Raw genomic sequence first — 20,663 nt, 5'->3', positions numbered from 1 at the left:
AGGAGCAGGAAGCATCAACTCCCATATGTGCCTTGACCAGGCAAGCCCAGGGTTTCGAACCGGCGACCTCAGCATTTCCAGGTCGACGCTTTATCCACTGCACCACCACAGGTCAGGCTTCACTTTTTTTTTTTTTTTTTTTTACCCATAAACCTTTCTTAGTGTCCATGCCATTTTGATATGTTAAAAAACATGTACTTGGCGTTCAAGTAAAGTACATTTATTTCCAGTTTTAGAAGGTGTGCTGCCTCCTGCACAGAGCGTGCAGATTGGAGGCAGTTCCAAGGGTGGGTTTGGACATTCAACTTGAAGTCCTTGACACGCCTGCTGCCAGTCGCTAAGTTCTGTCTAGGGACCAGGCAGCCTTGGGCTGGGATGTCAGGGTAGCCTGGGCCTGATCTGCTCAAGTCCTGAGTGTCACATTTGGTCTTCCCAGGGCCTGCAGGCAGGACACATTGGTGTTAGTCTTAGTGTCTTAACAGCAGGTCTAACCGTTTACTGTGATGTGGAAATGCTCTCAGGGCGTGAAACTCTGTTATCTTGTGACTGGTAGCAGCACTTGAAGAAAGAGAGCCTGTTTTCCACAGTGAAAGAAACTCCCAGCCAGGATGATCCTGTGGTCAGGTAAGGGTTCTTGTCTGTCCCTTCCCCTGTGCAGGAGGTGAGGTGGGGCTGGCGAGTGGCTCGTGAGGGCAAGTGGCATCTGGCCTTTGCAGTGGAATCAGGTCCTGCATTCCCTTTTGAAACCTGGTCTTTGCTTTCCTGAGGCAGGAGTTAAGAATCCGGTGGAACTGTAGAGTGGTTGGTAACAGGAGCTGCTGTCTGACAGGCAGGAAATCAATCTCTTGCACATTCGCGGGAGGCTGAGATGAGAGGCCAGTCCTGAGGCCTGGCCCTCCCTCCTCGTCCATCCTCTTTGTGGTTTGGTTTGCTGTTAAATGAATGATCTTGTCAGAAACCATTGTAAACTTGGTAACAATCAATGTAACCACATCTTTTTCAAAGCATAGAACCAAAAATAGTTGAAAAGGTGTTAGCACATACTGGGCTGGCCTCTCCCCCTCCCCCTTGTATCAGATGATGGTGTAAACAGCGTCCTTTGTGCCACAGAACAAAGAACAGACACAATGGAAAAACTGGTAGGTTTTGCTTTAGAAAAATTTGGTGCCCTAAATAAGTGGCTTTGTGTCTCTGTTCATAGTGACCGGAATCAAAGTTTCAGAGTCAGGTGGGTTTGAGCAATGTTGTGTCAAATAGGATTTCTGTTTTAGACTGAAGCCCCTGGCCTTGGAGTACAGGAGCTGTTTCATTTGATGTTTTCTCTGAGTCATATCACATGGTGGCCACTCGTTTCCTGCAGTCTGCTCTCTGGAGAGGGGACGGTCGGTCCTCCCTTATCCCGTTACCTCTGCTGTTTGCTGGGTCAGCCACGCCCAGCCTTTCCCCTTCCTGGCCCTACTAGTGGGAGCCGTGTGCTCCCTTCTAAGTAGGAACATGGGGACAGACCCACACCTTCCGGGTTGCTGGTTGTTCAGATTGTAGAAACTGGGATTTTTGTGGCGAACCTTCGCTAGTGTTAAACGTTGCTGAAATTTTACAGAAACGCTTGGTCGGCCAAACAGATGTGTGAGTGGCCGGATTCACCTTGTGGGCCAGCAGTGTGCAGCCTCTGTGATGTGGACGGAGGCAGAATTTCTCTCTGTGTCTGAAGTTCTCTTCCAAGTCTGCTTTTTCTCTCGTGGAAAGTGTCAGAAAGTTATGGAAACTTTTTTTTTTTTTTTTTTTTTATTGTGGTAAATCTTATATCACCTATATAAAACTCATAATTTTAACTATTTTAAGGTGGACAGTTCAGTGGCACCACATACATTCACAGTGCTGTGCAGCCTAATCCCAGAACTTTCTCCTCACCCCAGAAGGAAGGCCCATCCGCTCAGGCCGCTCTGCCCCAGCCCCAGCCCCACGGGCCTGCGCCCTCTGTCTCTGTGAGCTCGCCCGTGCTGGACGCTTGACAGAAGCAGATGAGACCGTGCTTGTCCTCGGGGTCTGGCTGTGTCCACCTGGTGTCTGTGAGCTCGCCCGTGCTGGACGCTTGACAGAAGCAGATGAGACCGTGCTTGTCCTCGGGGTCTGGCTGTGTCCACCTGGCGTGTTCTTGAGACGCGTCTGCACTGGGCCTTTCGCGACGGGAAGAGTCCGCCACGCTGGTGCCATGTTCTGCTTTTCCATCCGTCTTTTGACGGACTTTTTGGGTGGTTTCCACTTTTGGGCTGCTGTGCACATTGTTGCTGTCAATGTTCACGGACAGCAGGTCCTGGAGTGGCATCCTCTTGTTCAGCGGCATGCATGTTAGAACGTGGGTGAGAACAGGGGGCGCGTCCCTCCGGGGCCCTGTCTGTGGGGTTTGCACGTTCACGGACAGCAGGTCCTGGAGCGGCAATCCCTTTGTTCAGCGACATGTATGTTAGAACGTGGGTGAGAACAGGAGGTGCGTCCCTCCGGGGCCCTGTCTGTGGGGTTTGCATGTTCAGCTTCTCCGTGCTGGACTTGTTTCCTCTCTCTCGCTCTAACCGTCCGACTGGGTGTGAAGTAAGCCAGGCAGGCCTGGGCCCCGTAACCTAGCGCCTGGGCACCCCCCAGGGGGCCCCGTTGGCGTGCCAGCCTTGGAGTGACCGCTCTGCTCAAGCTGGTGACATCTGGTCTCGGTTTAGTTTGGGTCTTGTTTCTGAGTATGTTTTGCACACTGCTCTACTTATTTAAAAGTTCCTTTTGAGGACCATTTTGCTGAATTGACTATTTCTGGGCTGTTGCAGTCCTGGCAGGGACGGCAGTGGGCGTGTGGACGGCAGGGGGCTGGCTCTGTGGCCTGCTGTGGGCAGGGGCGGCCCGAGCAGCTCTTGCAGCATGCACCTATTGCTGTGCTCAGCCTGGAGCCTGCTCGTCTGCTCCCGTTGAACACTTGCCTTTCTTACTGACTATGCATGTTTCAAGAAGAGAGATAACGGCATTGACAAGACTGGAGACATCGACAGATTGTTTTGAATCTTTTGCGAGTGAGCAGCAGGCTTACACGTTAATGCGTAAACTTGTGTTCCAGATCTGCACAGACCAGCAAGCCAGTGAGGATGAGCTTCCCTGCGGGCGGGTCTCACGACCCGCTTTACCAGCTGGCGATGTTTCTTTTTGCAAATATGAGTTGACAGTGAACGGACTCAGGACTTTATTGTAGAATGAGTCGGTAGGGTCTGGATGGGGAAGGGGCCTCAGAATAGCTCCCCTTGTGCCCTGCCTGTGGTGTTTGTGCCCGGGAATGGGTGAGCCAGGGCAGGGGTCCCGCTGTGGCCACCCATGCACTGCTGTGGGGCCCAATCCCCACGGGGCCATCGGGCTGAGGTGGAGGGACGCTTTCTGAAGCTCAGTGGCAGGCAACAGAAATGTGGCCTCGGTTTGGGCGCCGTTCTTAAGGCATCCTTGTGGGGAGGATGGGTGTGTGTGTGTGCGCGTGCGTGTGTGCGTGCCAGGCCACGTGAGGCTGCCACTGCAGGGCCCTGGGTGCCAGCTGGTTCCTTTCCCCTCCAAGCGGGCAGCCAGCCCTCATCGTGGGGCCCTCTGCCTTGGTGAGCTGGGGTGGGCACTGCCTGTGGTGTGGGGCCCTCTGCCTTGGGTGTTCTCTCTGTTCTGGGCAAGGCTGAGGCCACGAGGAGGTGCTGGAGATGGGGTAAAGCTGGCCCTTGCTGGACGTGAGGTGGTCCCTGAGGCGGGGTCCCTGCTAGCTGTGCCATCAGGTACCCTTGGGGAGGGAGACGGCACTGGAGCAGACACCAGCCAGGGGGAGGATGCGGAGAAATTGAAAAGCAGACAGAAGAAAAAGGAAGAAAGAATATTGGAAGAGAAAAGGCCAGAAGGGCTTGAGGATGGGGGACACGGTGGCCGTACAGAACCATCGGCCCGGAGAAGGGCAGCAGGGACGGGGGACACGGTAGCTGTACAGAACCACTGGCCCCGGAGAAGGGCAGCAGGGACGGGGGACACGGTGGCCGTACAGAACCACCGGCCCGGAGAAGGGCAGCAGGGACGGGGGACACGGTTACTGTACAGAACCACCGGCCCGGAGAAGGGCAGCAGGGACGGGGGACACGGTGGCCGTACAGAACCATCGGCCCGGAGAAGGGCAGCAGGGACGGGGGGCACGGTGGCCATACAGAACCACCGGCCCGGAGAAGGGCAGCAGGGACGGGGGACACGGTTACTGTACAGAACCACTGGCCCGGAGAAGGGCAGCAGGGACGGGGGGCACGGTGGCCGTACAGAACCACCGGCCTGGAGAAGGGCAGCAGGGACGGGGGGCACGGTGGCCATACAGAACCACTGGCCCGGAGAAGGGCAGCAGGGACGGGGGACACGGTGGCCGTACAGAACCACCGGCCCGGAGAAGGGCAGCAGGGACGGGGGACACGGTGGCCGTACAGAACCACTGGCCCGGAGAAGGGCAGCAGGGACGGGGGACACGGTGGCCGTACAGAACCACTGGCCCGGAGAAGGGCAGCAGGGACGGGGGGCACGGTGGCCGTACAGAACCACTGGCCCGGAGAAGGGCAGGCACATGGACACTAGCCACAGGAAGAGGGGGCCTCAGGAAGGGGTGCTGGGCTGGGCTCCAGAGCGGAGGGGCCACCACGTGGTGACAAGACAGGAGCTGAGAACTGCACAGAAGAACCACAGATGGTGGACGCAGAACCAGGTGCAACAGGAGGGAGAAGCCAGCAGATGCCACACAGGCAGAAGCAAGGGTGGAGAGGAAACAGGTGAGGGAGACGCGGACGGGAAAGACACACGGGTTGAAAAAATTAAGAAAGAAAATGATGAAAAGTTCGGTGGTGGCAACAAAAAAAGAGAAGACACACAGAATAAGAAGTCCAAGTCTGAGACTGGTTTTCAGGAAAGAGCAGAAAAGGAAGCAGCGCACAAGGGAAGCCAAGGGTCAGAGACTCGGAGGGGCGGAGCCTGCGAGCAGGGTGCAGGCGGGAGATGTGGTGAAGGGCGAGAGGTCCCCACTGCAGGCTCAGCCAGGAAGAAGACGCGGCAGAGAAGGAAGTGCAGAAAAGGAGCAGTGTCCAGAAGCAGGGCAGGGGCAGCATGCAGGTGGAAACGGAGGAGGAGCTGGTTGGTGCCTGGGCCACACTGTCCGGAGGGAGAGAAGAGGAAGGGGACGGTGCAGCCCAAGGGACTGACAAGGGGGGAGACTGCGCCTCTCCCAGCCCCGCCCTCCTCAGGGCCCCAGGACCTCTGGGCAGTGTGGGCAGTGGGCGTGGGTGGGAAGAGGGATGCCCACTCTGTGTCCTTCCTGCCCTCTGGAGCCTGTCAGGAGGCACGGTGGAGAACTCCAGCATGTTGGGGGTGGAGTGAGGGAGCGGCCTTGGTTGCATTTTTTCCTAGGTGTTTTCTTTTCTGATGTTATTGTAAGTGGAGCCATTTCTTTTTTCTTTTTTTTGTTTTGTTTGTTTTTTCTGAAGCTGGAAACAGGGAGAGACAGACAGACAGATTCCCGCATGCGCCCGACCGGGATCCACCCGGCACGCCCACCAGGGGGCGACGCTCTGCCCACCAGGGGGCGACGCTCTGCCCATCCTGGGCGTCGCCATGTTGTGACCAGAGCCACTCTAGCGCCTGGGGCAGAGGCCACAGAGCCATCCCCAGCGCCAGGGCCATTTTTGCTCCAATGGAGCCTCGGCTGCGGGAGGGGAAGAGAGAGACAGAGAGGAAGGAGAGGGGGAGGGGTGGAGAAGCAAATAGGTGCTTCTCCTGTGTGCCCTGGCCAGGAATTGAACCTGGGTCCTCCGCACGCTAGGCTGACGCTCTACCGCTGAGCCAACTGGCCAGGGCAGTGGAGCCATTTCTTAATGTTTTTCTCAGTTGTTCATTGCAGGTGTAAGGAAAACCGATTTTTGTCTGTTGATCTTGTGCCTGCAGTTGTTGAATTAATCTATTAGCTCTCATGGTTTTTTCATAGTCTTTCAAGTTTTCTGTATATAAGGTCATGCCACCTGCAAACAGAGACAGTCTAGTTCTTATTCAATTTGGATGCCTTCCTGTCACTCCCTTGCCCGTGTGCTCTGCGGGGCCACGTGGGCTCGCACTGGCTGGAGCCGACGTCCTGTTCTGCTCTGCTCTGCTCTTGGGGAAGCAGCCTGTCTCCACCTCTGAGCAGGCTGGGCTGCCCTGTTCCGGGTGGAGGAAGCTCCCTTCCATTCTAGTTTGTTCCTGTGGCTTTTTTTTTTTTATCATGTTGGATTTTGGCAGGTGCTTTTTTTTTTTGCACCTGTTTAGAGATTCTATAGCTTTTGTCTTGCCACATCCCATTTATAAACCTGAGCCCTCAGAATCTGAAAACAAAGCGGCCTCAGGATTCTTTTGACAGAACGGTGGGCCTGTGCTAGAATTTACTTTCCGATTTTGAAAGGATCATGAGACAGAAGATATGTAGACCTTTAGACACAGCTGGCACAGATGAGCCATAAGAAATGTCAGCCGCCGTGGTCCTAGCATGTGTCCAGCCACAGCTGCATGGCTCATTCCAAAATGTCAGTGTCACCCTGGGTGCCAAGAATCCGGCCTCTGCCACCACACAGCTGTACCAGTGGTTCCAGCTACTAGATGTCAGTGGGAATGGAAGAGCTACGGCAGTAGTGACAGTTAACCAGGGTGTCTGGGCAGTTCGTCTCCATGAACTGCCCCCAGGTGATCACAGTAAGTGCCTGGGCCGGCTGTGTGCACCAGGGGTGGGCTGCACACGAGTACACTGGAGACCTTCCCATCTTCCCGTAGCCCCATTTTATAGATGGAAACTGAGATGCAGGGGAATCGGCCGCCTGCCCAAGGGTGACAAGTGGTGGAGCCTCAGCTGGTCTTGTGGCCCATGTAAGAGTCTCGATAGCGCTGGGTCAGAGCGTGAGGACGGGGCTGGACTTGGGTCCTGGGGCTGTCCGCATTGTCGGCAGGCTGGACCGAGTAGGCAGGGAAATGGGTGGAGGCGCAAGACCTGATGAGGGGACAGTGCGCCTGGGAGCGGCCCAGTGATGCGCAGCCGACTTTGTGCCAAGAATATGCCCCACCCACCCACGAGCAGGGGCGCCTCCCCGGGCCGCCCTCCGGGTCCCTGCCGGGCCTGCCGTCTTTAGGCGTAAGGGTGGGGCGCAGGGCGGGGCCTGGGGCAGCGGGGGCGGGGCCTCCGGGAGCAGGTGCCATGCGGGTGGGCAGGCTCTGGCTCCGGCGGGCTGGGGGCGGGATCCATACGGACGGACGCCGCCAGCAGCCCCTTGCCCCCGCTGTGGGTCTGCACAGCTGGGTGAGGCGCAGAAGGCGCCGGCCACGAGGGTGCCGGGGTGGCGTGGGCACCTGACCGCCACTTCCGGCTGGGTGGAACTGAACGGGGAATGGGGGCCCTGCTGGCGCCTTGCCCTAAAGTTTCTCAGAACAAATGGTAGGGTGCAGGGGTGGGGGCACTGATGCTGCGGGTGCGGTGTGTACCTCCCGGCCGGGCGACTTCCTGCCCCAGATGGACAGGCCCTGATTCAAGGGAACCCCTGCTTGGGGGTCTTCTCTGTTTTTTGTGTTAAGTATAATTACCCGCGTTGCCGTGTGTGTGTGTGTGTGTGTGTGTGTGTGCACACACCTAAGCCCCGGGAGGTTTGGTTTAGATCTCACATGTGCAGTCTGAGACTGCTTCTCGCACCCTGCGGAGGGCCTCAGTTCCTCTGTGTTTCCTGGGACACTGGGGCACGTACCATGGGTCCAGTCCCCCTTAGTGGTCATCGTGCTCTGTGCTGAGACTTCTTTCTGCTGGCAGTGCTCCCAGCCTCCTTCCTGGGAGATGTGGGGGTGCTGTGTGTGTGTGGGTTCTCCTGGGAGCTGCACACAGGAGTTCCTGGGCCCAGAAGGCATCGCCTTGTGGTCTAGCCAGCCCTCCCTGTGCTGGGCATCCTGAGAACTGTTAGTTCATCCAGAAACTCGCCCCGGGACCTGTCTGCCTCCAGCAGCTCCGGCCTGCTTTCTCACCGCGGTCCCTCTAGGTGGGAAGGTGCTCATGGTTATCTTGGTCCCTCCGACCTGGTGGCCAGTGACCCAGAGCAGGCCCTTGGTACACCTGTAGGGCCTGGGGGACAGAGGGACCTTGCTATGGTGCCATACTGGGCCTGTCCATCTGCCTCCAGAGCCAGCTCTTGTCTGTGGTGGGACGCTGACTTGGGAGGATCTGGGCCAGTCTGGGGTGGGGCCTCAGGGATTATGTACGGCCGGTGTTGGGCCAAACAAGTTGTTCCCACAGCCAACAGCAAGCCCCTGCCTAGAGCCCACGAGGCTGGTGCCCCTAGGTCCCCTCTCTTCTGGCTCAGCCCCTGGAAGGCAGGGCTCTCCAGCATGGAGGCCTTTGTTTAGCAGGAAATAGTCACAGAGTACAAACAGCTGTGGCTCCTGGAGGAACTCGGTGGGGCCCTAGACGTTCCGCAGAACTCGGGGGGCGCCTCTGAAGGGGCCTAGTCGGGGAAGGCCGCGGAGGAGCCTGCCTGCCCTCTCACACCCAGCCAGGCTCCTGCCCGTCCTGACTGTGGCTGCCCAGCGGAGGGGGCGGCGTGCTTACACGACTAGGAGTGTGGTCTGAGGTCAGGCAGGTCAGCCCCAGCCAGCTCACCTGAGCAGGTGAGCACCTGCCTGCCCCGCTCCATACAGTCAGGAGGGAATTCACAAGGGACACAGAAAGGGCTTGACCCCGGCTCGCGTGGGTCTTGTCCTCTAGGTGGGAAGAGAGGCGTCCTGACAGCGAGGTGGAGGCGGCTGGAACACGGGTCCGTGCTTCGCCCCCTCCTACGAGCCCCTTCCTGATGGCGTTCGTTTCTGCTATGACGGTGGGCACGTGTGCCCGGATGGGCCAAGGAGTGTCCCATCCCAAGACCTGCTTCCACGCCCCCTGACCACAGAGAGCCACCCTGGACCCCTGCGGCTCAGCCCACCTCGTGGGGCCCAGGCTGCCCTGGCAGGCAGCGCCTGGACCTCTGCTTAGGCGCTGGGCAGCGGCAGTCCGGGCTTTGCCTCTGAGTGCCTGCAGCCAGCATCTCCTCAGCAGCCACTGGTGTGTGTGGCCTTGGCCGGCGTGGCAGGATCCCCGGGTTCCTTGCCCCTTGCCCCTGCTGTGTCCAGAACCGGCCTCGGGCCTGCTGCGCGGGAGGACGGTGCAGCCCCACCTGCCCGTCTTCTGCTCACAGGAAGCCTATGAGGTTGAGCCCAGCGGCTGAAGAGGTTGCCACTTTTTATGGGAAAATGTGGGATCATGACTACAACAAAAAAAGTTTTCCAAAATAACTTATTCAGCGACTGGCGAAGGTGTGCACTGCAGGTGCTGGGCTGCCCTGGACCCACCCCTCGGGGCCCAGCGCGTGGGCTGCTGACTCGCAGCCTGAAGCACTCAGTGGTCACCATATGGTCAGGATGCCTCGTGCTCTAGAGCCGTGGATTTCAACCTCTTTACACTTGAAGACCGGTGAAAACAGAATTATTTTGGGGATGGCTAAGGCAGAAATCACCCTGAGCATAACCAAATTGACTACGATCACTGGCTCTGTACCCTACATACATTAGGGTGGCTGATTTTTTCACGGACGGGCATGGAGTTTCTGGCGGCGGGTCTGTGGTCAGGCTGTTGAAAAACACTGCTCTAGAGGGTTCCAGTCTGGTCACTTCTCTCTCCAGAGAGTGGGAGGAGGCAGAGGGGTGGAGCCAGATCAGGGTGGCCCTTACCCAGGTACACCTCAGCATGGGAGGGCTCGGGAGGCAGAAACATTTGGTGGGAAGCACTTTGAGACAAGTTTATTTATTTTTTTCTTATTTAAAAAACTAGAGTTCAGCTTGCATCTGGGCTGATCTGAATAAAAGCTCTGTGGAGTTTTCCACGGGCACTGGTGGGGACTCCACCCCTCTGGGCTCCTGTTAAGCAGGGCACATGTCCATGTCCCTGCCCACAGCTCAGCCATCTCTCTGGGTCTCTGCAGAGAGCTAGGGTGGGTGGGTGGGTCACGGTCAGTCGGGGCGTCCAGAAATGGCCCAGCATTCCCAAGCTTGTGTGGAGCTGGGTTCGGGGTGGACCAGGAGTGGGGCTTGCATTTGCATTTCTCTGAAGACTGAAGATACTGGGTATCTTTCTGTGTGCTTATTTTTATGTTTGCTCTTAGGAATTTTTGTCCATTTAAAAGATGGAGTTACTTGCATATTGCTTCCGGATTTGTAGTTTTCGGGTGTGCGCTGTGGACACGAGTCTTCTGTCTGGTGTGTACTGTGGGTGTGTCTCCCAGGCGCCTGCCTTCACCCTTCTCAGTGGGGTCTCGGTGACAGGCGAGTCTCACTTACCAGGTGTTCCGCTGACCAGCTTCCCTTTATGTCTCCTGCTTCTGTGTCCTGTTTGAGCCCTTGGTCAGAAGGGTGATGTGTGAGTCTGTGGCTTGTTTTTCGTTCTCTTAACAGTGTCTTTTGAAGGTCAGAAGGTTTTTGTTGTTGTTGTTTGTTTGTGTGTGTGTGTGTGTGTGACAGGACAGAGAGAAATACAGGGACAGACAGGAAGGGAGAGAGATGAGAAGCATCAATTTTTTGTTGCGACATCTTAGTTGTTCATTGATTGATTTCTCATATGTGCCTTGACTGGGGGGTGGCTACAGCAGACCAAGTGACCCCTTGCTCAGGCCAGCGACTTTGGGCTCAAGCTGGCGACCTCGGGGTCTTGAACCTGGGTCTTCAGTGTCCCAGTCCGACGCTCTATCCACTGCACCACCGCCTGGTCAGGCGAAGGTCAGAAGTTTTAATGTTGGTCAAGTTATTTGTACCGTTTTTAGTGGATTGTGCTTTTGGTGTCATGTCTAAGGAATCTTTGCTGAACCTAAGACCACAAAGATTTTTATCTTGAAGTTTTATGGTTTAAGCTTTTACACTTAGGTTTGTGTGCGTGTAGGCCTGCCGTGTGAGGTGATGTGGTGGATGTGAGGGGAGGCCCAGGATCCTTCCCTTCCCTCCCTTTCCCATTGATAGAGAGAGAGAAGCATCAGCTCATCCCACTTAGTTGTTCTGTGTAGCTGTGCACTCACTGGTTGCTTCCCATAAGTGCCCTGACTGGGGATCGAACCCTGTAACGCTGTAACCACCTGGTCAGGGCCCCAAGTTCATCTTCTGAGCGTGGTGCCCACCCGCCCGCATGGGGCCTGTGCCGCCTGTCGCTTGGGAGGCCTGGTGGCTGTGGGGTGGCTGCCCAGCGGCTCCGCTTTCAGTTGCTAACAAGATGGAAACAGCTTGGTTGTCATGCAGCCAGTGGTGCCACGCCAGCCAACCTCCACAGTGAGACCCAGTCCTCAGCCCTGTGTGGCTGTGCACGTGGGGTTGTTCTTTAGACAAGGTCATGTCTCAGAAAGCCACTGGGAGACACCAGGACCGCAGTTCACTGTCCACCTGGGCTACCTGCTGAAAAGCCACTCTGGGTGGCATAGCTGTGGTGGGGTGGCCTGGTGTTCTCTGCCCAGAGTCCATTCTTCCTGCCTCTGGAATGTTATGACTGTCCCTGTGGAATGGGCTACCAGCCCACGGGGGCGCCCCTGCAGTCTGGTGACCGACATTGGTGTTTCCCAGGCGTGACTGTCCTGGCTGGACGCCGAGAGCTCATGTTCCTGTGGATTTGGGGCAGGAAGTGACGGCAGAAGAGAGGAAAGTGATCATGCACCGGGACAAGTGTGACTTCACAGAGACCCACAGACACTTTGTGGACAAGGCCACGGCCTGGAAAGCCCTGCCCAGGAGGAGGGACAGGTCAGCCTGCCATGGGCGTGCCAGGCCTAGGGGCCTTGACCGCCTGGCTAACCCAGCTGGGTGGGGCTGTCCCGGGCTCGCCTCTGGCACTGCGGTCTCCTCTCTGCCCCTGAGGCCGCATGACACTCTCTTCTCTCAGAAGCTGAGGAAGAGGCAGAAAGGTTTCAGCAGGAGTTCAGACGGGCACTGTGAGAAGATAGGCAACTTCAAGCCTGAGCCCCGGCTTGTTCCGGGGCTGCGGCGACCGGCCCGAGATGGGGATGCTGAAGAGAGCGATGCCCGAGGACGTGACCACCAACTGCAGCAGGTGCGTGGACGCGGCCCGTTCCTGTTTGACCTTCTGGTGTCCCACGCTGGGCACGCCACTGTGCCCGTGGCTGTGTTTAGCTCGTGCATGAGGTCCCACCCCACCACGAACGCTGTGTTTCCAGCATATTTTTTCATATTTCAGAATTTCAAGGGAGTGTAGTGAGTGTGGAACTTTCTGGAACAAAGTCACAGTAAGTGCGCGGGCTGCGCTCCCTGGTGGTGTGTGTGCAGCGGCACCTGGTCGGGGCTGGGCCTGGCCCAGGGGGGCTGTGAGGCCTCCCGGGCAGCTGCCCTGGTCTTCCTGTGAGCGGACAGCTCGGAATGACCTGCCACATGCCTGGCAGTTCAGCTGAGAGAGGAAGAGGGGTGTGGGCAGCCAGCCAGGCGGCCCTCGGCCGAGACTCAGGCCGACCCGCCCGGCTGGCCGGCGTACACCACAGCACTGTCCCCGAGAGGGTTCTTTCCAGAGAACAGCAAGGACATCCTGGCACTGCTCTGTCTGGGTCACTCTTCTGCTGCAGGGACTCCACAATCCCCGAGCCCCCAGTGGAAGGAAGTGTGCTGTGACCCCAGGGTCACCTGGCTGGAGGACATTCACAACTCCATCCAGTGCAGCCAGTGCACCCTGCTGGACCAGCTCCCAGGGACCGCGAGGCCGCTCCCGGGCTCCTGCCCTCAGCACTCGGCTGGGCTGCGCGCCGCCCACCTGGGGCCACTGGTGGTGGCGTGGGGGCCGCATCTCCTCTGGCCTGTGGCGGGGATCGGCAAGCCAGTGTTAAAACTGTCCCCAGCGACCACTCTTCTTAAAACAGGATTTTAGTTCCACTTGAAACTTACTGAGCTTAGACTCTGCTCCCAGCCTGACCCCGCCCACAGGGACGCAGATGGCAGGGTCCCCAGGAACTGGACTCCTGGCCGTGTTGGGGGGGAGGTAGCTTCCTGGAGTTAACAGGAGCATGAGGGGTTTTCTCTGCTGTTCTCTTTATTTGGGGCAAGAAAGACTGTTAGAAGTATGAAGTGGCTCGACGCTTGAAAGGGGTGGTGAGCCAGATCCGTGCTCCATACCAGGCCAACTAGCAGTCATGAGATGTGAAGACGTGGCAGTGAGCTGTGGCCCTTGACTTCATCGACAAGGTGGGGGGTCCCTGGCTTTCCGGGGCCTGCTCCCAGAGCAGCTCTGTCATGGAGGCCTGGCTGGACAGGCAGCGCGGGGCGCTGGGACATGTCCCGAGCAGAACCTTGGGCTGATCAAGGGGCGGGCCTGTGTGTGCACATGTTTACCTGTGCGTGTGATGTGTGCGTCTGCCTGTATGCGGGGCCTGCGTGCTTGCGTGTGTGTGTGCCTGTGCATGCAGAGGCACCACTCCCAACGGGCCCACCTCCCTGGCTGGCGCTGAGGGCGGGGAAGGAGGAGGAAGGCGAGACTGCAGACACGGTGGGCTGCTGCTCCCTCCGCGTGGAGCACATTCAGCTGCACCCAGAGGCGGACGGCTGCCCACACGTTGTGGGATTCGACTTCCTGGGAAAGGACTCGACCTGCTCCTGGGACAGAGTGCCTGGGGACCGGCCCGCGAGTGTCCCTGTGGGGGGCCCAGGTCAGGGAGCGCAGTGGGACTCATGCTCTGGCATGTGCCCTTCAGCTCTGGGTGGTCTTCCGCCGTCTGCCTGAGTCATCAGGGCCTGAGAGGAACGCACACCCGCTGCCAAGCCTGTTGCGCTGGGGGCAGGCCTGCTGTGTAGGGCTCACGAGGGGGGACACATCCCCAGGTCAGGCTCCGAGGCCGGGGTGTCGGCCGTGCAGAACGCCCTCCCAGACTCTGGGCAGAGCCATTTGTGCCCCTGGCGACCAGAGGTGCTTTCTGTCCTTGCGTCTTGGCTCATGGCCGTGTCACTCCAGCCTCTGCCTGTTGTCACAGGGCCTCCTCCGCCTCTTCCTCCTCCTGTCTGTTCTCTCCTGTGAAGACAGTCTCCTTGGTCCCACACAAACCCACTGTGACCATGTCATAACTGGTTACACGTACTATTTCCAAACAAGGTCCCAGCCTGAGGTCCTGGGAAGGATGTGAACTTGAGGGGACACTGCTCACCCAGGTACCCTCGAGAAGGGTCTCTTGGCCCACTGGGCATGCAGCGAGCTGCGGTCTCCCCTCTGCACACAGCTGGGGTCAGGGGTTGCTCCCGTTAGCTGACCTCCACGCCCATGGCTGCAGCCTGGCCTGTTGACCAAGGGGTGGGTGAAGCTGGGAGGCTGGTGGGTTCTGGCATGTGAGGGGTCTGAGTGAAGGGAAATCATAGCTCGGGGAACATCCTTTCCTTGGGGACTGGTGTGTTCAGAGTGACGGACACCATGTCAGCAGTGCAGGACAGACCCAGCACCCACTATCTGCACTAACACAGCTGGAGGACACCCGCTGGGGGGGGGTCCTGCCCAGGCCACGGTGGCCAGCTCTGAAGGCTGCCCCAGGGCACTGGTCACTGGGGGCCACAGCCAGGGAGGGGAGTGTGGCAGCACCCCCCCAGGTTCCGGCCTGCGTGGTGGGGGTGGGGCTGGGCGGTTCTGTCATGCACACACCGTCAGGCGTTCTGCAAAGTGCTGGCGGGGGGTTGATGCCCGGGCTTGTGTTTGCCTCGCAGTCCTGGCTGCACCCTCACTGTGTCCTGTGTCCTCATGTGGGCGGGGGGGGGGGGGTGTGTGAGGGGGGGCCCTGGGCTCCTGCTGGCCGTGGTGTCCCCTCTGCAGCAGTCTCTGCTGCAGGTGCACAGGAGCTTGCAGCTGTCCATGCAGAACGAGGGCCCAGCCTGGAAGGAGGCGCAGCCCGGGGAAGAGGGAGGAAGGGCCGGGGCCGCTTGAGGCGCTGGCGAATGAGGCCGTGGTCTGAGCAGGTCGGGGTGAGAGGCGCCCAGGCCGCGAAGGGAGGGCGCCGGCCCGTGGTCGGAGGCGGACGGGACTGTCCTGGGGGTGCCGGGAAGAGCGGGTGCATGAGAGGCGCTGAGCGAGGAGCTCGGGGTAGGGGTTTGGGGAGCGTGCGCTCAGAGGCGGGAGGGGAGGGCTCTGGGCACATGGACCCTCTCTGACAGACTGACGGTAAGTCTGTCCCCCTAACACAGCGGCCTCGGGACACAGGGACCCAGGGCAGTTCGGCCCGTTTGTGTCTGGACAGCCCACCTGATGGACAGGGCAAGCCGGAGCGCTAGTTCTAGAGCACCCGTCGCACGAGAAGGTGGGGGCTGCCCTTACCCCAACCCCCAGAAAGAGTGTCAGGAAACATCCCGAAGAAACCGCGACTCCAGACCCCGCCCTCCCCACACGCAGACCGCCAGCCTGAACAAGCACGTGCAGGAGCTGATGGCCGGCCTGTAAGCCAGGGAGTTCCGGGCCAGGAGCGGCTGGGCACTGCTGGGAGCGTCCAGGCCGAGTCCTGACGCCTGCGGGGCGGTGTTTCCGGCTGACGCCCCAGCTCCGCCTGCTGTGCTCTGTGGGCCCCTGGGGCAGGGTTCTCTTGGCAGGAGCAGCAGTCATCCTGTTCACCCGTGGCCGCTCCTGTGTCAGCCGAAGGTGGCATGGCCGCCAAGTCCTGTCCTACAACTGTGTGAGCCGGGCTGTGGTCCACTCCCAGGTCCACTGCCAGGACCTCCGAGAGTTCGATGCAGAGCTTCCAGGCAAAGGTGAGCGTGGACATGGCTCTCACTGTGGGGTCTCTGGGTGCTCCTGAGAGTCGGGCTGTGCAGGGCCCATGCGGAGGGGAGAGCTGTCCGGGGAGGGCCAGCGGTTGTCCTGCATGGCTGTCTGGTGTGGAACGGCCTCTGGTCCTGGAAGGTCAGTGAGCAGGGCGCTGGGGCAGGTACTATGTTTGGGGCTCTTGGCCTGACCCTGTCCGTGGCCCCATTGTCTGGTCCAGGCTGGCTCAGCTGGGCCCTCTCAGGGTGTTGGGGTCAGCAGGTGGTGGGCGGGACAGGTGTGGCCCCTGTGGCTCCTTCCTCTGCAGATCCAGGTGAAGCAGCAGCAGGTGGCCGAGGCCCAGGAGGCAGCGAGGGGGGCGAGGACGGCCCACGAGTCCAGGGGGGACAGCAGGTCCAAAAGGTGATAAAGGTGAGTGTGCTGAGGGTCCAGCCCTTCCGAGTCCGGTGGCTGGCTGTGAACTTCAGCTGTCCCCTTTGGTTCCCCTGTGCTTTCCAACCCTTGTTTGTGACTTTAGAAAAAAGTACAGGTTGTCACCTGTGTGGGTGGCCCGACCGTGACTGAGTGAGAAGTGCAGACAGCCAGGGAGCGGCAGGCTCGCCGTGTCCCGCAGACGTGCTGACTTCTCTCCTGTGAGCTTGGTTAGGCCACCTGAGATGTCACAGGCAAGCTTGCTAAGAGACGGTGCCAGGGCTCTGGGCACATGGACCCCTCTGCTGGGCGCATGGCAAACCTCCAGACCCAGTACGGACTGTTTGTGCAAGAGGTTTGGGCTCTGTGTCACTCATCAGTCAGGGTGACGGGGACCTTCCTGAGCCTAGACGGTCAGGCTGCGGTGACTGTCTTCCCACTCCGTGTAGAAGTGCAGTCGGTGCTGGGTGACGACCTTGTCCTGTGGCTGCCGAGCCTCCATGGCCAGGTGTTCTCAGTTCCTCAGGATTGACCACCACGCCGTCTGCAGGGGGACGGCTGACTTCTTCCCGTCCAGCCTGGCCACTGTGGCTGGACTCTGGCTCGGTGCTGACAACAGGTGACAGGAGGGACACGCGTCAGCGCCTGGTCCTGGGGCAGAGGTGCCACGCCCACCGCAGGGCTGTCAGCTGGGGGTCCCTTAGATGGGCTGAGGACGCCCCTCTGCCCCAGGTGCGGAGGCCTGTTTGCCCGCGGAGGGTGCTGGGCTGTGTCAGGTGTGATTCTGCCAATGTCGAGACGGCTGTGTGTGGTCTTCCTGCTGCTTGGTGTCACGCTGATGGTTTCAGGTGTGGACGTCCGTGCATCTGCGATCGGTGCTGTTTGCTGGGGAGTCTGTTTACCCGTTGCCGGGTCAGGTTTGCTCCCGCCGTGGTGAGGTGTCTGCTTCTCTACAACAGATAACAGTCCCCAGTTTCTCGTGAGGCCTTTGGCTTCCGCATCCGGGCCGTGCTAGACTCAGGGAGGAGGGAAGTGTTTTCTCCTCTTTTGTGAAACCTTGTGAAGAATTGGTGCTAGTTTTTCTTTAAACGTTTCAGAATGCACGTGGGCTGGGCTTTTCTCTGTGGGAAGTTGTCACAGGTTAGGTGGCTTGACCTGCTGCAGGCCCGTTCAGGTTCCGTGTCTTCTCCAGTCTGTCCTGGTGGCTTGTGCCTGTCATTGGGCCTCGCACCTGTGGGCACTCGGTTCAGTGTCCCGTGTCTCCTGCTGGTTTCTGGGACAGGTCCCTTTCCTTGCCAATTGTGGCTGTGGTTCTCAACCGTGACAGGCCCTGAGGTGCAGGGGGTGTTTGTGACGGGCATGTGGTGTGACTCTCTATGCGGGAGCTCTAGGAATCTGGTCTGGACTGGCTCCCCTCCTGCCCTGGGCTCCGGCCTCCCGGGCTGCTGCGTCCACACCCTGCGTGTGAGCCGGCGCTGCCAGCCGGGGCCCAGGATAGTCCCCTCGCCAGCTCCCTTCAGAAGCGGGAGAGGCTGCCGTGGAGGCTGGAGGAGCAGCTCCTGACGCTGAGCACTCAGGCTACAGACGAGGAGGAGAGCCAGTCGGTGGCCCTGGGCACGTCCAAGCTCAACTACCCCAACCCCAGGATCAGCGTCACCTGGTGCATGGGCCCCAGTTTAGTCCCCAGTGTCCTTGTGGTCAGTGTGGGTCCTGCCTGTGACAGGGACCTGACTGACGAGTGTCACTGAGCCCACCATCAGGCCTTCCCTAAGCTCTGGGACGGTGGAAGGCCTGTGGCGGCTAGGAGGGTTGGGCCGCCTCTTTGCCCAGGGATGTCCCCTGAGCCTGCACCCAGGACCTGCCCCCTCCGTGCCCTCTGCTCTCCGACACCCCGGGCCTGGCCTCCACCTCGAGCTCTTCCTGAGATTTGCAGTCTCTGTGGGTGGAAGAGGTTCAGGGTGCCCGTGGAGATCTACAGTAAGACAGAGGGCGGAGTTCACCTGGGCACTTGACATGCTGATGAGGACTTGGGTTCTGAACAAGCATCTCTGTGTCTCACTGGACCTGACTGGCTTTTCACTAATAAGGCAGCGGTTGGGACTCCCTGGGGTGAGATGTCTGGCTGCAGGCGCTGGCTGTCCCAGACCGCAGGCCTCCTCTGGGACTGGCAGCCCACCTCTGCTGTGTTCCCGCAGGGGGCAGGGCCCGCTGACGGCCCCGGCCTGGTGGAGCGGTGCTCGCAGGTCCTGACGGCTGGAGAGGCCTCTGAGCGACACACCCCTCTGCCCTGAACCCTGGGCTGGGACCTGCTCAGACCCCCCACCAGTGAGACAGACCTGAGGGCCGAGGGGCCCCTGGGGCTCGACAGCAGAGCCACGGGCTCAGGACGGTGGAGGACACTCACTGACCAGTGGAGACGTCCGCACAGGTCCAGACTGTCCCGTGTGGTGGTGCTCGGCAGTGTTTTCAGGCCCAGAACATCCGTGGTCTCGCTCTTGACTGTTCGTGAGACTTTCAGGAGCTCCTCAGTTAAGACCTCTGGATGGGAGCCCGAGAGGAGTGGCCCCAGAGCACAGGGCGAGGAGACAGCACCCGGTGACAGCAGAGGGGTGGCCGGGGTTGTCATGCCACGCCCATGGGAGGGACTTTGACGTGTGACTGTCTTTCACTCCCTCCAGTCCACCCAGGACCACAGCTGTCTGGCTCCCGAGCGCACAGCTTGCCCTCAGCACTTGGTGGCTTGAGGCTGCTGTCCCTGGTCAGAGACCTGTGAGCTGAGAAGAAAGATCACCTGCCCCGATGCATCTGACACTTCCCAAACTGCGCCCCCTGCACCCCCACAGGGGACCCGGCCACCCTCTACGTCAGCGAGAATCCCAGTCCAGCCCTGGCCAAGCCTTGGACGGGTGCTGTGTACCACGTGGGACCCTCCTTGAGTGGCTGCTGAGACCAGCCTCAGCTCTGTGTCCTGTGCCAGGCCCTCTAGGGCCAGTGTCCTCACCTGCACATTCAGCATGGCCCCAGCTGATGCCATTGTCCACTTGGAGACAGGTGGATGTGCCCATTGCCCCAGACCACCACCTCCTAGGGTCTAAGGGGGAAGCTTTCCTTTGAAGCAATTGCTTTGCCTCCTCCCAGTGCCCAGGAGGCACCATGTACTTGTCCCTGCGGCCGCCCTGAGGGTCTCGGCTCAGTGTAGAGGCCCCGAGCTGCCCGCACCTCACCAGGGGCCCAGGTCAGCGCTGAGTCCACTCTGGGGGCAGCTCCGCCCCCACATGCTGCACAGCCCTAAGCTCCCATCCTAACTAGGTGTCAGCAAGAGCCCTAGATTGTGCTATTTTGTGAGTTCCAGCAGCTACAGGGCCCCTAACCATTCACGTCAGCAGTTAGCCGGGGTAGGCCTTTGCCACAAGCTGGCATCAAACCATGGCCTGGCCTGGCCTGGCCTGTGGTGGCGCAGTGGATAAAGCGTCGACCTGGAAATGCTGAGGTCGCCAGTTCGAAACCCTGGGCTTGCCTGGTCAGGGCACATATGGGAGTTGATGCTTTCAGCTCCTCCCCGCTGTCTCTCTCTCTCCTCTCTCAAATGAATAAAGTAAAAATTAAAAAAAAAAAAAAAAAAGATTTGTTTAAAAAAAAAACAAAAAACCATGGCCTGACCAGGACGTACTGCATTCTGTTGCTGGACCCAGGACTCAGGGCCAGGCCTTTGCTCAGGTTTGTTTCAGTCATTACCATAAATGTTCAGTTATGTGACCTCAATTCATTTTGGCTAAGTTTTGTGAGAGGCACCAAAATATTTTCTCCAACAGAGACGCCCTCTCCCTTCCTGTGTGGCAGATAACACGGGCCCCCGCACCGTCCTGTGAAGTGAGCTCAGTTCTCCTGTAGGCCTCAGCCCAGGGTTTTATATCGCACATTTCTCTCCTCTCCAGCTACAGACGCAAAGCCCTGTGAGGAAGCACGTTTCCTACACCCACCTTCCTAGTGCACGTGACCTACGAGCACACTGCACCTGTGGACTGTCTCCCGCAGGGCCCACGAGGGACACCCTGCCAGGAGCCCACTTCCCAGCCCTCCTGTGCTGCCTGCTGCGTCACCTCTGTGGGACAGTGGTGGGGTCACAGCGGTTGCTGTCTGCCTCACCCCTAACCTATGAGGTCCTGAGTGCAGATGTGGTGGGCAGACAGGAAGGTGCTTAGGAAACACCTATTCAAAGTACAGAGACCCTAAACTGCCTCTTGTGCTACTTCTGCAGACTCCTAGACCCTGGGAAAACGAGTGAGCTGGTGCTGGCCGCCCCTCTGTGCCCACCTGCCTGGCCCCCATCCCCGTGGCTGTGTCCCATGCCAGGCCTGCCTGGCCCCCATCCCCGTGGCTATGTCCCATGCCAGGCCTGCCTGGCCCCCATCCCCGTGGCTGTGTCCCA

At 59.3% G+C, this 20,663-nt stretch overlaps 1 protein-coding gene across 2 annotated transcripts in view; it reads right to left on the bottom strand.

Annotated features, from left to right (window-relative positions):
• Window positions 1-20,663, bottom strand: part of RHPN1 (rhophilin Rho GTPase binding protein 1) — a 50,719-nt gene that overhangs the window by 22,879 nt on the left and 7,177 nt on the right. The gene's annotated exons all lie outside the window — the stretch shown is intronic.

Source organism: Saccopteryx leptura, chromosome 3, assembly GCF_036850995.1.
Source record: "Saccopteryx leptura isolate mSacLep1 chromosome 3, mSacLep1_pri_phased_curated, whole genome shotgun sequence".
Lineage (NCBI taxonomy): Eukaryota > Metazoa > Chordata > Mammalia > Chiroptera > Emballonuridae > Saccopteryx > Saccopteryx leptura.
The sequence above is the reverse complement of the archived record's forward strand: the minus strand, read 5'-3'. Positions and strand labels throughout refer to the sequence as shown.